Source organism: Phalangium opilio, unplaced genomic scaffold (genome assembly GCF_054372755.1).
Source record: "Phalangium opilio isolate 3A_F unplaced genomic scaffold, DU_Popi_V2 ptg000062l_1, whole genome shotgun sequence".
Taxonomy (NCBI): Eukaryota; Metazoa; Arthropoda; class Arachnida; order Opiliones; family Phalangiidae; genus Phalangium; species Phalangium opilio.
This window is the reverse complement of record NW_028324179.1, coordinates 328,184-341,767: the sequence shown is the minus strand read 5'-3', so window position 1 is coordinate 341,767 and position 13,584 is coordinate 328,184. Positions and strand designations below refer to the sequence as shown.

The window sequence follows — 13,584 nt, the reverse complement described above, 5'->3', positions numbered from 1 at the left end:
GTCGCGACGCCTAATTGTCTCGGCGCCTAAATGTCTCGAGGCCAAATTGTCGCGAAGCCTTAATGTCTCGGTGCCAAATTGTCGCGGAGCCTAAATGTCGCGGCGCCAAATTGTCGCGGAGACTAAATATCGCGGTGGCTAAATGACCGGCGCCTAAATGTCGGCGCCCAAATGTCCCGTTCCTAGATCGAACGCCTGCTGACCTACATCGGTTACAGGTTTTCTCCATCTAACGATCCTCTCAACTCCGAGGCTTTTGCCGATGATTTCAACCTTCTCGCTTCAACCACAGCAGGGCTTCAACGTTTGCTCGAAAGCATTCGCGGAAACAGGTCTCTCGGTGAACGTAGCCAAAATTCACACGATCTCGCTAATACCATCTGGCAGGGATAAAAAGACCAAAGTGGTGACTGATGGGGCCCCATTTACCATCCAGGGGGCCTCTCTCCGCGCGGTTGGGATTGATGATTGTTGGACTTCTCTCGGGGTTGAATTTCGTCCTTTCGGATTGTCGTCGGTAGGGAAACTGGACCTTGAAGACAAATCAGTCCTTCTTCGGAAGGCCCCTCTTAAGCCACACCAACGGCTTAATTTACTCATATTCCACCTTCTGCCACGTTCTACTCACGGGCTTGTTCTCGGACGTTAACCGTCGGCTTGTTAAACAAGCTCGACACACAGATCAGACATCACGTTAGATCTTGTTTTCGGTTGCCTCACGATGTGCCGGTGGCGTACTTTTATACGCCCGTCCGTCTGGGGGGTTTGGGTATTCCGTCTTTTCGATAGAAGATCCCTTCTCTCACTTTCGCATTCTTGTCATCGCTTCAAACATCTCACGATGCTGCGGTCCGTGGGATAACTGATTATAAGTTTTTCACACCCATTTTCGTAGAATCGAGCGGATGACCCTGGATAAGGGCGTCCCTATTCAATCAAAAGCGGCTCTCGACAGTCGATGGTCCTAACTTTTATATCGGTCCGTTGATGGTCAAGGCTTCCGGTACTGCCGAGAGGTGCCATCTTTTAATTCTTGGATCACCAGTGGCGGGGGTAACATGAGTGGGAACGAACATATACAGGCCTTAAAGCTTAGGCTTAATTCTTTGCCTACCCGAGCGCGCACGACTAGAGGACAATATGGCCCTACCCATTGCCTCGCTGGCTGCCGCCTTCCAGGTGGTGTGTTGGCGAAGGAAACTTTATCCCATGTGCTGCAGTGCTGCCATCGGACGCATGGAGCCCGTAATAAACGCCACGATTGGATCGTGGCGCGTCTTTGCGACTTCGCTAAGAAGCGACACCACAAGGTGTGGATGGAGACCCATCATCGCCTTCCGGATGGCAACATTCTTAAGCCAGACATCGTTCTCGCTGCGAGAGATGAACCCAAAGCCATCTGGTTGTCGCCAACCTTAATCGGGCTCAAGAGCTAAAGATGGATAAGTACCGCTGTTCGTCTCCAATGCGCGACCAGATCTGCTCTATAACCACAAAAACCTCGGTTGATTTTCGGGCGGTAACGCTGACGTGGCGGTGCGCCTGGTGCGGCCAATCGGCGCGTTACCTGTCCGAACATGTTGGTTTATCGAACGCCCAACTACGTTATCTATCGTTGGGCGCGATTCAAGGTTCCTTAAGGTGCTGGTGCTGGTTTAATCGTTTGCCGACGGTCACAGGACCGACGATGAGCCAAGGAAGAGGAAACTTTGATGCGGGTTAATGTATCATTATTAATTGGTTTTCCCTTTATTTAACGCTATGTCCAAATTGTAACTTTTTCTACCTTTTTTGTATTTTTTCCATTCGTTACTTTTTCTAATTGACTCCCCCCCCCCAAATTTCATAAAAAAAAGAGCATTCATTTCGTGAGCCCTACCATCTAGTGGCGAATTTACGTAGTCCCCTTCAAGGAGCGTGACCATATGAAACAAGCCAAATGCCTCGTCATCTAATTAGTGATGCGCATGAATGGATTAACGAGATTCCCACTCTCCCTATCTACTCCCCCCATGGGTACCACCTTGACGTGGTGGCGGGGGCTTGAGTGCACCCTTGAAGCGACGAGCGTTGCCGGTAGAGCTTCTCATGACGGTTGGCCGTCTTGGAGGTGCCAGACTAAGTTTACCCATCCTCTGTTGAGGTTGGCAATGGTTCGTGTAAAACTTGTCGCTTCTTACTCTCACCAGGTAGGGTTGCAGATGCATTTAGGATGCGTTGGGCGTTGTCGGTATTGACACACATGCCGGTTGGCAAACGTGGAGATGCTCTGGTGTTTTCTGTCCCTGTTATGCGGAGGGACGCTCGGCCGGGTTTTTCCCAGCGCGCAGGCTGCCGGCTTTGGTCAGGCCGGCAAGTGCCCAGGGGTTGTGGCACTGCGGGTGCCCTGCATGCCTAGTTTGGTGGTTTCCTTTGATTCCGACTGTCCTAGCTATAATTTCCGCATAGGTAAGCCCCCAGGGTCGTAGGGGGGTACGCCCGAACTGGAGTTGGAGAGGCCTTTTCATGATCCCAGGAAGAGACCCCCGGGGTCGAATTAACCGGGGGTATGGTTCGCCCAGCTGGTTGGAGGCCTGGAGGATTGGAAGGGAGGACCCAGCTCCGGTTCAAAGTGCCGAGGGACTTTTGTCACCCGTCCCCGGTTGACCTCTCTGTGCCTTTGGCGGAGGTACTACTACGGCGGCTACTGTTGGGTAAGACCGATTTATTTCTTAACTCCTTGACCATCGCTACACACAAAGTTAATAAGAGTTCCGGTTCAAAATCCCAAAACGAGGCGGGTTCTGTACCCTTTACTATTGCTGAACAAATTGCCCTGAATAATTCATTTAACGTCCTTTGCGACGAAGGTGACAATGTTGATAATGATGAACCTGACTTATTTGTTGAGGCCTCGTCTCACGAACCGAATGCGATTCACGTTGCTAGATCCATCAAAGAGGAGCTAGAAAATCTTCTCACCTGTCCCAATACCAGATTCACCATCAACGAGGGGTCCAAAGTTCGGGCCCTGTTCACTAAACTCGAATCTCTGGTCATTGACCAGGAAGTTTCACAACTACGTATCTCAAACCGCTATGTAGAATTGCAAAATCGTATCCGGTATCTTGAGTCTAGCCAGGGCAAAATTATTGAGCGATTGAATTCCTCACCATCCTGGGCTGCTGTTACTTCTAAACATCCCTCACATCCTATGGGGTTACACTTACCTCAAATGCCTCCTGTAGCTACGCCTCAAGGTGTTCCCGTTTACACGGTGTCGCCTGCTGTGGCCGGTGCTGCCACTGCTCAAACTAAGCTTAAAAAGCTATGCCTACATCTGACCCTGCGTCAGTTGTGCTCGTCCGCTCCAAAGATGCCTCGGTTTCATCATATGCTCTGAAAAAGAAAATAATCAAACATGTCAATCCTGCTTTGTTAAAAATTGGAATCAATACCATTCGTTCCTCGCGGGACAATGGACTTACCATCCGCTGCTCGAAAAAAGAAGACGCTGACACTTTACGGGAGTTTGTTATCAACTCATCTTCCCTCTGTTCCCAAGTGGTCTTCTCAGCACCAGTTTCGAATAACCCTATGCTAATTGTGATTGGTGTTAGCAAGGACATCGAGAAGGATGCCCTTGTTGATACAATCCAAGCACAAAATCACCTAGACATTCCTTCTACTGATATTCGTGTTCTCTATGGCCTTTATGGCAAAGATAACACCTGTAACTGGGTTCTTCTCTGCACCTCCGATGCCTACACCACCCTGAAAAAACTGCACAAACTTAAGATCGGCTGGACTAGCAATCTAGTCCGAGAATACATCAATGTTCCTCGTTGTTACCACTGTGGTCAGTTGGGCCACGTCAGTAAAACCTGTACAGACCAAAAACACTGCACGCTATGTGGAGAAGAACATAACTTTAAAACCTGCACTAACAAAACCCGTTGCTGCCGCAATTGTGAATCTGCCAACTCCTCTCGATCCGCCAACTTTCCCACTGATCATTCACCCATGGACAGAGACTGTCCCTCTTACCTGTACGAGCTCGCTATTCGTCGTACTCGCATAAATTATAAAACCGCTACTGTACTTCCGCCATTATCTACCACTGCCAATGAATAGTTCCCCTCTCCGCTTTGCCCAGCTCAACATCGGCCATGGCCAAGCTGCCACGGCCTACATGCGACAACTTAGTTTGGAGCATAAATTTGATGTTCTCCTAATATCAGACCCATACCTTCTCCACGACACCGTCGTTGGCTACCCTGTAACTGGACGCATATGCGCGTCTCCTACGGCTCCGATTTGCGCCATTGTGGTGCTGAACCGTGCTTTGGACGTATTGTTGCTATCAACAACATCCGACATAGTTACTGTGGACCTTCGTCACAAGGGTTTAACTTTGCGCATCTCCTGCGTATATGCTACACCTACCTGTAATTATAACCGATTTCTGTCGAGTCTCAATAACTCATTTACTACTTCCCATCTCATGCATACTGGCGATTTTAACGCGAAGCATTCCCTTTGGGGTTCTCCGATCACTGATCAGCGTGGTTTACTTACCTCAGACTTCGTCCACACCGAAATTTATGGTCCACAATGACGTCACTTATGGTCCTATCTTTGACGGGCGGGGCACCAGTTTTATTGATCTTACTATATCATCTCTGGATCTTGTCGATTACATTACAGACTGGCGAATACTATCCACCGATACCCTTTCGGACCATTGGTGCATAAGTTTCTCTATTAATGCTCTCCCCCCTTAGCACACGTACAATGCTGGTTACAGTCTCAAAAACGTCGATTGGGCTGGTTTCAGCTCTGACGCCAGGGATCAGCTCACACCTCTTTCGTCCCGTCCACTCACTGATGAAGCATCCATCGAGACACTCATGGTTGATTATACAAATACAATCCAGGGGCTCTGCCATAAACATCTTAGGAAAAAACCAGACCAGAGACTTTACAGGGCTGTTTTCTGGTGGTCCACCGCGCTCCACATTCAACGTCAAAAGGTTAACGCCTTACGTCGCCGTTATCAGAGAACCGTTGACCCCCTCTACGCTCTAGCCATCACCTGTTTTACAAGAGAGAATTGGCCAGCGGGGTTCCTCAAGGGTCCTGCTTAGGCCCTACCCTGTGGAATGTCGTCTTCGACTGTCGACAGACTATTCTAGACCACACCTATTCCTGACACAGATATCCAGGGGTTCGCAGACGACGGCCTCTGTTTTGCATGGGCTCGCTCACGTCGAACTCTTGAATCCCGGGGCAACCTTCTTCTCAATTCAGTTCACAAGTGGTGTGTAAAAAAAAATCACTTGCAATGCAACTAAATCCAAAGCTCTGACCTTTCCCAAGCTCGGTTGTTCCTTATCTCGGCCTCCCCAGTTTATCATGGGCTCTGCTCCCATTCCCAACGTCTCCCAACTACATATCCTAGGCGTAACGATCGACCAGGGTTTCACTTACTTACCCAACTTGGAAAGGGCTGGTAGTAAAGTTAATACTTACCTTCAACAATATATTTCCGCAATTTTACTAAATTAACTCCTTCGCAGTGTTACCCTATTCTTTGCATTAATGCATATCTCAAGCAACAATTATTTTTAGATTTTCAAAATATAATAGCAGCGAAAACTAGTTAAAGTATCATAAAAACGATGTTCCGACGAGAATCGAACTCATGAACTCGTGTTTACGAGACGGGCGCTTTATCCACTAAGCCACGGAGCCCTAGTTCCGAAGCGAGATTAATGCTGAATATTTCAATAAATTTCCTAAATTAACTCGTTTGTAGTTTTACCCAATTGTTTAAATATATGCGTATCTCAAGCAACTATTATTTTTAGTTTTTCAAAATTTAATAGCTGCGAAAACTAGTTCAAGTACCATAACAAAGAGCATCCAACGAGAATCGAACTCATGATCTCCTGTTTACGAAACAGGCCTTTTAACCACTACGCCACGGAGCCCTGGTTCCGAAGCGAGATTAATGCTGAATATTTCAATAATTTTCCTAAATTAACTCGTTTGTAGTTTTACCCAATTGTTTAAATATATGCGTATCTCAAGCAACTATTATTTTTAGTTTTTCAAAATTTAATAGCTGCGAAAACTAGTTCAAGTACCATAACAACGACGTTCCGACGAGAATCGAACTCTTGATCTCCTGTTTACGTGACAGGCGCTGTAACCACTAAGCCACGGAGCCCTGGTTCCGAAGCGAGAAGAATGCTGAATATTTCAATAATTTTCCTAAATTAACTCGTTTGTAGTTTTACCCAATTGTTTAAATATATGCGTATCTCAAGCAACTATTATTTTTAGTTTTTCAAAATTTAATAGCTGCGAAAACTAGTTCAAGTACCATAACAACGACGTTCCGACGAGAATCGAACTCTTGATCTCCTGTTTACGTGACAGGCGCTGTAACCACTAAGCCACGGAGCCCTGGTTCCGAAGCGAGAAGAATGCTGAATATTTTACTAAATTAACTCATTCGCAGTTTTCCCCTATTGTTTGCATAAATGCATATCTCAAGCAACTATTATTTTTAGTTTTTACCTCTCCGAGTGACGTATGTCACGGAGAGGTTCTAATTTCGACGTGTCTGTGTGTGTGTGTCTGTCTGTTGTTACACCACGTGACCGCGTTCGCAGTTTGCAAATCGGAGCAAACGTGTTCTCAATTTCCGGAAATTTCGAAAATTGTATTACATTTACAGGCTATTACTCCATTGCCTGTCTAACATCACCAGCCTCTGGTCTTTGTCCATCCCACATGGACACCAGTCTGTACACACTGGCTTCTAATCACAATCATCTGCTGCTCTTTGTCCATCCCACATGGACACCAGTCTGTACACACTGGCTTCTAATCCCCACCCTCTTGTGGTCTTTGTCCATCCCACATGGACACCAGTCTGTACACCTGGCTTCTAACACCACCATCTTCTGGTCTTTGTTTTTGTCCATCCCACATGGACACCAGTCTGTACACCTGGCTTCTAACACCACCATCTTCTGGTCTTTGTTTTTGTCCATCCCACATCGACACCAGTCTGTACACCTGGCTTCTACTCCATCATCATCGTTAAGGTTAAGACATACGCGGCGATCGGCCAGGGTTACGAGAAACGTCTGGCCTTCCAATGGCGGGGCTTCCACCAAAGGTTCACGCAATTGCGCTGTTCTTATCCATATCTGCGATTCGACACCCTTATATAGAATAGAATATAGAATAGAAAATATTTATATACTACCTATTTGAGTAAGGCGACGCAACCGGCGTATGCTTCGTTTCAAACGCCAATATTAGTCAAGTCTCTCAAGAATGTTTAATTATTCTTTTTCAAAACGATGTAACGCTCAATAAGGCGAACAACTATCGAAGAAAATATTCAATATTAATTATATTTATTTTAATATTTAAGATAATCATGTCTCTAAACTCAAAATTAATACGGAAAGGGTAAAACAGCAGTCTATGTGTTTGTCTATATGTGTCCGTCCGTTGTTACACTAGTGCGCTGCGTTAGAAGTTCGTTTTTGTTTTGATGTGTAAAGAAATCCTTCAGAACCTTAATATTCCCGTTTTCCATAATATAAAATGAATATGTGGAAATATTTTTCGTAATTATGATGCATTTAGTACTTTTGTAGCTTTAAAGCTCTATTTCATTTTGATATTCCAAAGATTTTTTTAATATTATAATTTAAAATGGATGTTTATATATTACTTAAGCTATACTACATCTGTTTATAGCATAACCCTTCCTAAAGTGAATACAAGCGCAACGCTACAATGTTGGTCAAATGAACTGTTATTTGTCAATAGGCCTAGTGAACCAAAAAGTAAACGCTTGGGTTTGGTTTTCGTTTCTGTAATGCAGAAACATTAACGGTTCAGAGTGAGCCGAAAGTTAAATACACTATTAAATAATTAGGCTTAGATTTTATAATCATGGTGAAATCTGGGCCGCGTTCAGCAGAGCCCAGCGCTGTTAGCAGTGTCCTACATAACGGGATTTTGTTTTTGAATTTTGACGTCACGGTTCTTAGCGCTGAGCTAGCGCGGTCTTCAAAGAAAACAGTCGGCTTTTTGGATAACGTGACGTAAAACGTGTAGTTCTCAGCTTGGCGAAAAAACCATGGATGAATTAATACAAATAGCTCTATGGGACTATAGCTATTTAATTGGCGTGAAACCAGTTGATCACGCGAGAATTTTAAGAGATATGTTAGTTTCTAATTTTAATTATAAAAGTTGTTATCTATCTCTATAAATATGTTATCATACAATTTTTGTTAAGCCTTGGTAACTTGCACGCTTTATTGCGCTAGCTTCATTTATAAAACGCCGATGACCGGAGAAAACCTATGACGACAGAGCTCACCGGTAAACATTTCCAAAATCCGCTGTCTTTTTTGGTGAGCTCTGCTGAACGCAGCCCAGACCAGTGAAAGGTCTGATCGTAATCGGATAATAGCTTCGTGTTTTCATGCTTTTTATGGTACGCATTTACTTTCAGTGTGTGTAGCCACAAATAAGCTTTGGTGTTATGTAACGTTAACAGTCATGTTGACAAACTAAGAAAATCGTTGAGGTGAAACGAGAGGATAGTGTTTATATGGCAACCCTGTTGTGAATATGGCTTTGAACATAGAGGGCATACAGTTGATGAGTAGAAAATTGGGCCTTTACAAACACGTAAAGGTAGTATCCCTCCAAAGTTATATCTCTTCATTTCCCGTTTCTCCCCCATCGGATGATTTTAATGTGTACAAGTATAACATCATTGGATGTAAAATGTCGTCTGATTTACAGTATATTTGCTATGCTTTGTATACTGCTTTAATATTTCATAAATTTTAACTTAAGAAACATTTCCATATCTGGGTAAATAAATTTGTAAGTAGTCGTCTTGACTCGGAGAGGTAATATTTTGGTTTTCCCAACTTGTTCAAAATTTAAAAGCTACGAAAACTAGTTCAAGTATCATAACAACGAGGCTCCGACGAGAATCGATCTCATGATCTCGTGTTTACGAGACAGGGGCTTTAACAACTAAGCCAAGGATCCCTGGTTCCGAAGAGAGATTAATGCTGAATATTTCAGTAATTTTCCTAAATTAACTCGTTTGTAGTTTTACCCTATTGTTTAAATATATGCGTATCTCAAGCAACTATTATTTTTAGTTTTTCAAACTGTAATAGCTGCGAAAACTAGTTCGAGTATCATAACAGCAAGGCTCCGACGAGAATCGAACTCATGATCTCCTGTTTACGAGACAGGGGCTTTAACAACTAAGCCAAGGAGCCCTGGTTCCGTAGCGGGATTAATGCTGAATATTTCAGTAAATTTACTAAATTAACTCCTTCGCAGTTTTACCCTATTGTTTGCATTAATGCATATCTCAAGCAACTATTATTTTTAGTTTTTCGAAATTTAATAGCTACGAAAACTAGTTCAATTACCATAACAAAGAGGTTCCGACGAGAATCGAACTCATGATCTCCTGTTTACGAGACAGGCGCTTTAACAACTAAGCCAAGGATCCCTGGTTCCGAAGAGAGATTAATGCTGAATATTTCAGTAATTTTCCTAAATTAACTCGTTTGTAGTTTTACCCTATTGTGTAAATATATGCGTATCTCAAGCAACTATTATTTTTAGTTTTTTAAAATTTAATAGCTTCGAAAACTAGTTCAAGTACCATAACAACGAGGCTCCGACGAGAATCGAACTCATGATCTCCTGTTTACGAGACAGGCGCTTTAACAACTAAGCCAAGGATCCCTGGTTCCGAAGAGAGATTATTGCTGAATATTTCAGTTATTTTCCTAAATTAACTCGTTTGTAGTTTTACCCTATTGTTTTCATTATTGCATATCTCAAGCAACTATTATTTTTAGTTTTTCAAAATTTAATAGCTACGAAAACTAGTTCAAGTAACATAACAACGAGGCTCCGACGAGAATCGAACTCATGATCTCGTGTTTACGAGACGGGCGCTTTATCCACTAAGCCACGGAGCCCTGGTTCCGAAGCGAGATTAATGCTGAATATTTCAATAGTTTTCCTAAATTAACTCGTTTGTAGTTTTACCCAATTGTTTAAATATATGCGTATCTCAAGCAACTATTATTTTTAGTTTTTAAAAATTTAATAGCTGCGAAAACTAGTTCAAGTACCATAACAAAGAGGTTCCGACGAGAATCGAACTCATTATCTCCTGTTTACGAGACAGGCTGTTTAACCACTACGCCACGGAGCCCTGGTTCCGAAGCGAGATTAATGCTGAATATTTCAATAAATTTCCTAAATTAACTCGTTTGTAGTTTTACCCAATTGTTTAAATATATGCGTATCTCAAGCAACTATTATTTTTAGTTTTTCATTATTTAATAGCTGCGAAAACTAGTTCAAGTACCATAACAACGACGTTCCGACGATAATCGAACTCTTGATCTCCTGTTTACGTGACAGGCGCTGTAACCACTAAGCCACGGAGCCCTGGTTCCGAAGCGAGAAGAATGCTGAATATTTCAGTAATTTTACTAAATTAACTCATTCGCAGTTTTCCCCTATTGTTTGCATAAATGCATATCTCAAGCAACTATTATTTTTAGTTTTTCAAAATTTAATAGCTACGAAAACTAGTTCAAGTAACATAACAACGAGGCTCCGACGAGAATCGAACTCATGATCTCGTGTTTACGAGACAGGCGCTTTAACAACTAAGCCACGGAGCCCTGCTGTCGAAGCGAGATTAATGCTGAATATTTCAGTAATTTTCCTAAATTAACTCGTTTGTAGTTTTACCCTATTGTTTGCATTAATGCATATCTCAAGCAACTATTATTTTTAGTTTTACAAAATTTAATAGCTACGAAAACTAGTTCAAGTATCATAACAACGAGGCTCCGACGAGAATCGAACTCATTATCTCCTGTTTACAAGACAGGCGCTGTAACCACTAAGCCACGGAGCCCGGGTTCCGAAGCGAGATTAATGCTTAATATTTCAGTACTAAATTAACTCGATTGTAGTTTAAATAATAAATTTCCCGGGGAAACATCTGAAAAGGTCAATCCCAATGCTGGCGTTGGCTGCCGATTCAGAAGCTTTCCTTAAAACCCGGCTTCTTTGTGGCCACAAGAAGCCCCGGCCATCTAGTTATCTGAACCTCTCTATCTGGGAAAAATAGCGTTCCCCTAGCTTCGTCCCTTTTAGGTTATTTACCCCTCGCTTATTGAGAGTTGCCACGTATTTTTATTTTTCAATAATGTTAAATGTTTTGTATATAATGTATAGTTGTAGTATAGCTTAGTGTAGCTTAGTGTATATAGTGTAAATAGATTATGAGTACGCGCGTGGACTGGGGTTCACCCCACGGTAATTTACCGAAAACGCGAACGGCCCGAGAGCGGGGATGCCCCGCCAACACGACGCTGCCAAGCCGTCGCCACGACGTTACCATGCAGGCGCGAGGGTGAAAACCCTGAAACCCCGAACTCTATCCGAGAGCGCCACACCACGTCATTCTTCCTGACACGAGGAAAGCCTACCGCCTGCCAGGTTTAAAAGCTCGACCATGGCTTCACGAGAACATGACTCGATATCCTGACCTTCCTGAGGAAACGCTGCCCGTCCCGAATCGCCAGCTGGAGTTCTAGCCGCTGGAGACTCTGCCCTTGGAGCTAACGATTAACCATGACGTCCTAACCGGCCATCAAGCACTAAGTTCGGGCGCGCTAATTTACGTTTTAAAACTTCTAATGAACTGTCGTCTGACATTCTCGACGCTCGCGGTCACGAGTCGCCCCTTCCGTCGCTTCCGCGGACGTGTTATGGACAATTGAAAACTCTGTTTTCGTGTTTATCAACGTCGGTGTACCCCACCTCGATCTATGGAAAAACCGTAACGTTACCAAATGCTTTTATTTATTTATTACGAATTCGTATAGTGTATCTCGATTAACGAGATACAATATTTAATATATCTCGCTTAACGAGAAAGAATGGGTCATGACCATTTTGTTTTTATAAATTTAGTATTTCATTGTGCATGAACATTTTTATTTTTATTTTTATTAGTTTCTATATCGCGTGCATGTTTATTATTTTAGTTTATTGATTATTTGTTTGTTAGTGATGTTATTAAAATTAAACATTAAGACCTTGGTAACTCTCAATGTCGTTTAATCATTCCCTCTATAAAAATCCCCTAGACATACTGACCATTAGTATCTTAATTCTTATACGCTACCCCGCTAGAGAAAGTAAGGGTAACGAGCCTGGACCACGTGTTTATATTTATTCCTCTTTGTAGTGAGGTTTTCCTTAACCCTTTTAATCGCGATCTTAGCAATATGCTAAGCGAATATTTTATCTTTGCACAACTTCGCTACAAGATCGATGTCTTTGATATTTAACTGAGATATATTTTTCTAGACGTCGAAGCTTTACTCAAATATCTGGGTATAAAAATTTCCGTAAATGAGTCATCTACAGTTGACGGAATTGAAAATGATAATGGTAAAAACTTCTCATAAGTTTTGTTTAATGGTTAAATCAATACAATTAAATTGATATTTTTATAATTTCATTAATTAAGCTGGAAAACCAAGACAATAGCATTGGTACAACTATAACAGCGACAGCTGGTGATACGATACCGAATATTTCATGGTTAAAAGGAGTAAAATCCACCCTGTCAAAGGCTGGCTTGTATGAATCTTTTTTCGAGGATCATCCTGTACTATCAGATTTCAAAAACTACATGCTAACGGTTGAAAACAACAGAAGCGCAAGTAAGTTTTCAGTTTTAAGCTATATAGAGCTTAAACATACTGATTTTCTTATGTCTTCAGGGTCCCGTAAAAACCTTGAGCGTCATGCGTCGAAACTTTTCAAATACCTTGCCAACAAAAATAACGTAGACGACTTGAAAGTGGACCTTCTCAAAGATAAGGAGGGTATTTTAAGTTTTGTGTGGCGTAAGTATTAGACATAAGGATTCTACGTTTCGATTAATTTGAAATTAATTAATCTTTCTTCTAGATGTCAGCGGAAGGTGTTAAGAATTTGTGGGACGCCATTCGTTGTTTCGTTATTTACCTAAGAACTGGAACAGCTCTTCAGACTGAAGGTATTGTTTCCACCAATTTGTTAGAAATAAAAACTACAATCCAAATTTTAATAAGACGAACACTCCGTTCTAGCATAACAATCAAATACGAAAATTTTTAAATTTAAGCCCCATTGTATCGCTTAAAATTAAGTTCGCGTTTTGTTTCCACTCAAATAACTTATTCATTTTGTTCCCTTTTAGACCAAGACCTTTATGTGTATTTAACACACTTGGAAGATTGCATCGCAGTCTGGAAAAAAGCTAATAGTCGCCTTATAACCAGTGAACTTGCGGACAAACGATTTAAAAATGTTGTTGAAGGAGACGGTGCTCAGAAAATTGTGTATACGCTGCAATTTTTCATGGAGAATGATCTCAAAGGTCCGATTGAACAAAGTATTTTGGAACTACAAGAAAATTTTTCAAACGCTGAATTTGTCATGTTAACT

At 42.4% G+C, this 13,584-nt stretch overlaps 3 non-coding genes across 3 annotated transcripts; all 3 read right to left on the bottom strand.

Annotated features, from left to right (window-relative positions):
- Positions 1–9,964: 9,964 nt before the first annotated feature.
- TRNAT-CGU (transfer RNA threonine (anticodon CGU)) lies at positions 9,965–10,037 on the bottom strand. Its single transcript has one exon. It is a non-coding gene; the product is annotated as a tRNA-Thr (tRNA).
- A 644-nt stretch (positions 10,038–10,681) lies between these two features.
- Positions 10,682–10,754, bottom strand: TRNAT-CGU (transfer RNA threonine (anticodon CGU)). The gene has a single exon. It is a non-coding gene; the product is annotated as a tRNA-Thr (tRNA).
- A 166-nt stretch (positions 10,755–10,920) lies between these two features.
- On the bottom strand, positions 10,921–10,993 carry TRNAT-UGU (transfer RNA threonine (anticodon UGU)). Its single transcript has one exon. It is a non-coding gene; the product is annotated as a tRNA-Thr (tRNA).
- Between the last annotated feature and the right edge of the window lie 2,591 nt (positions 10,994–13,584).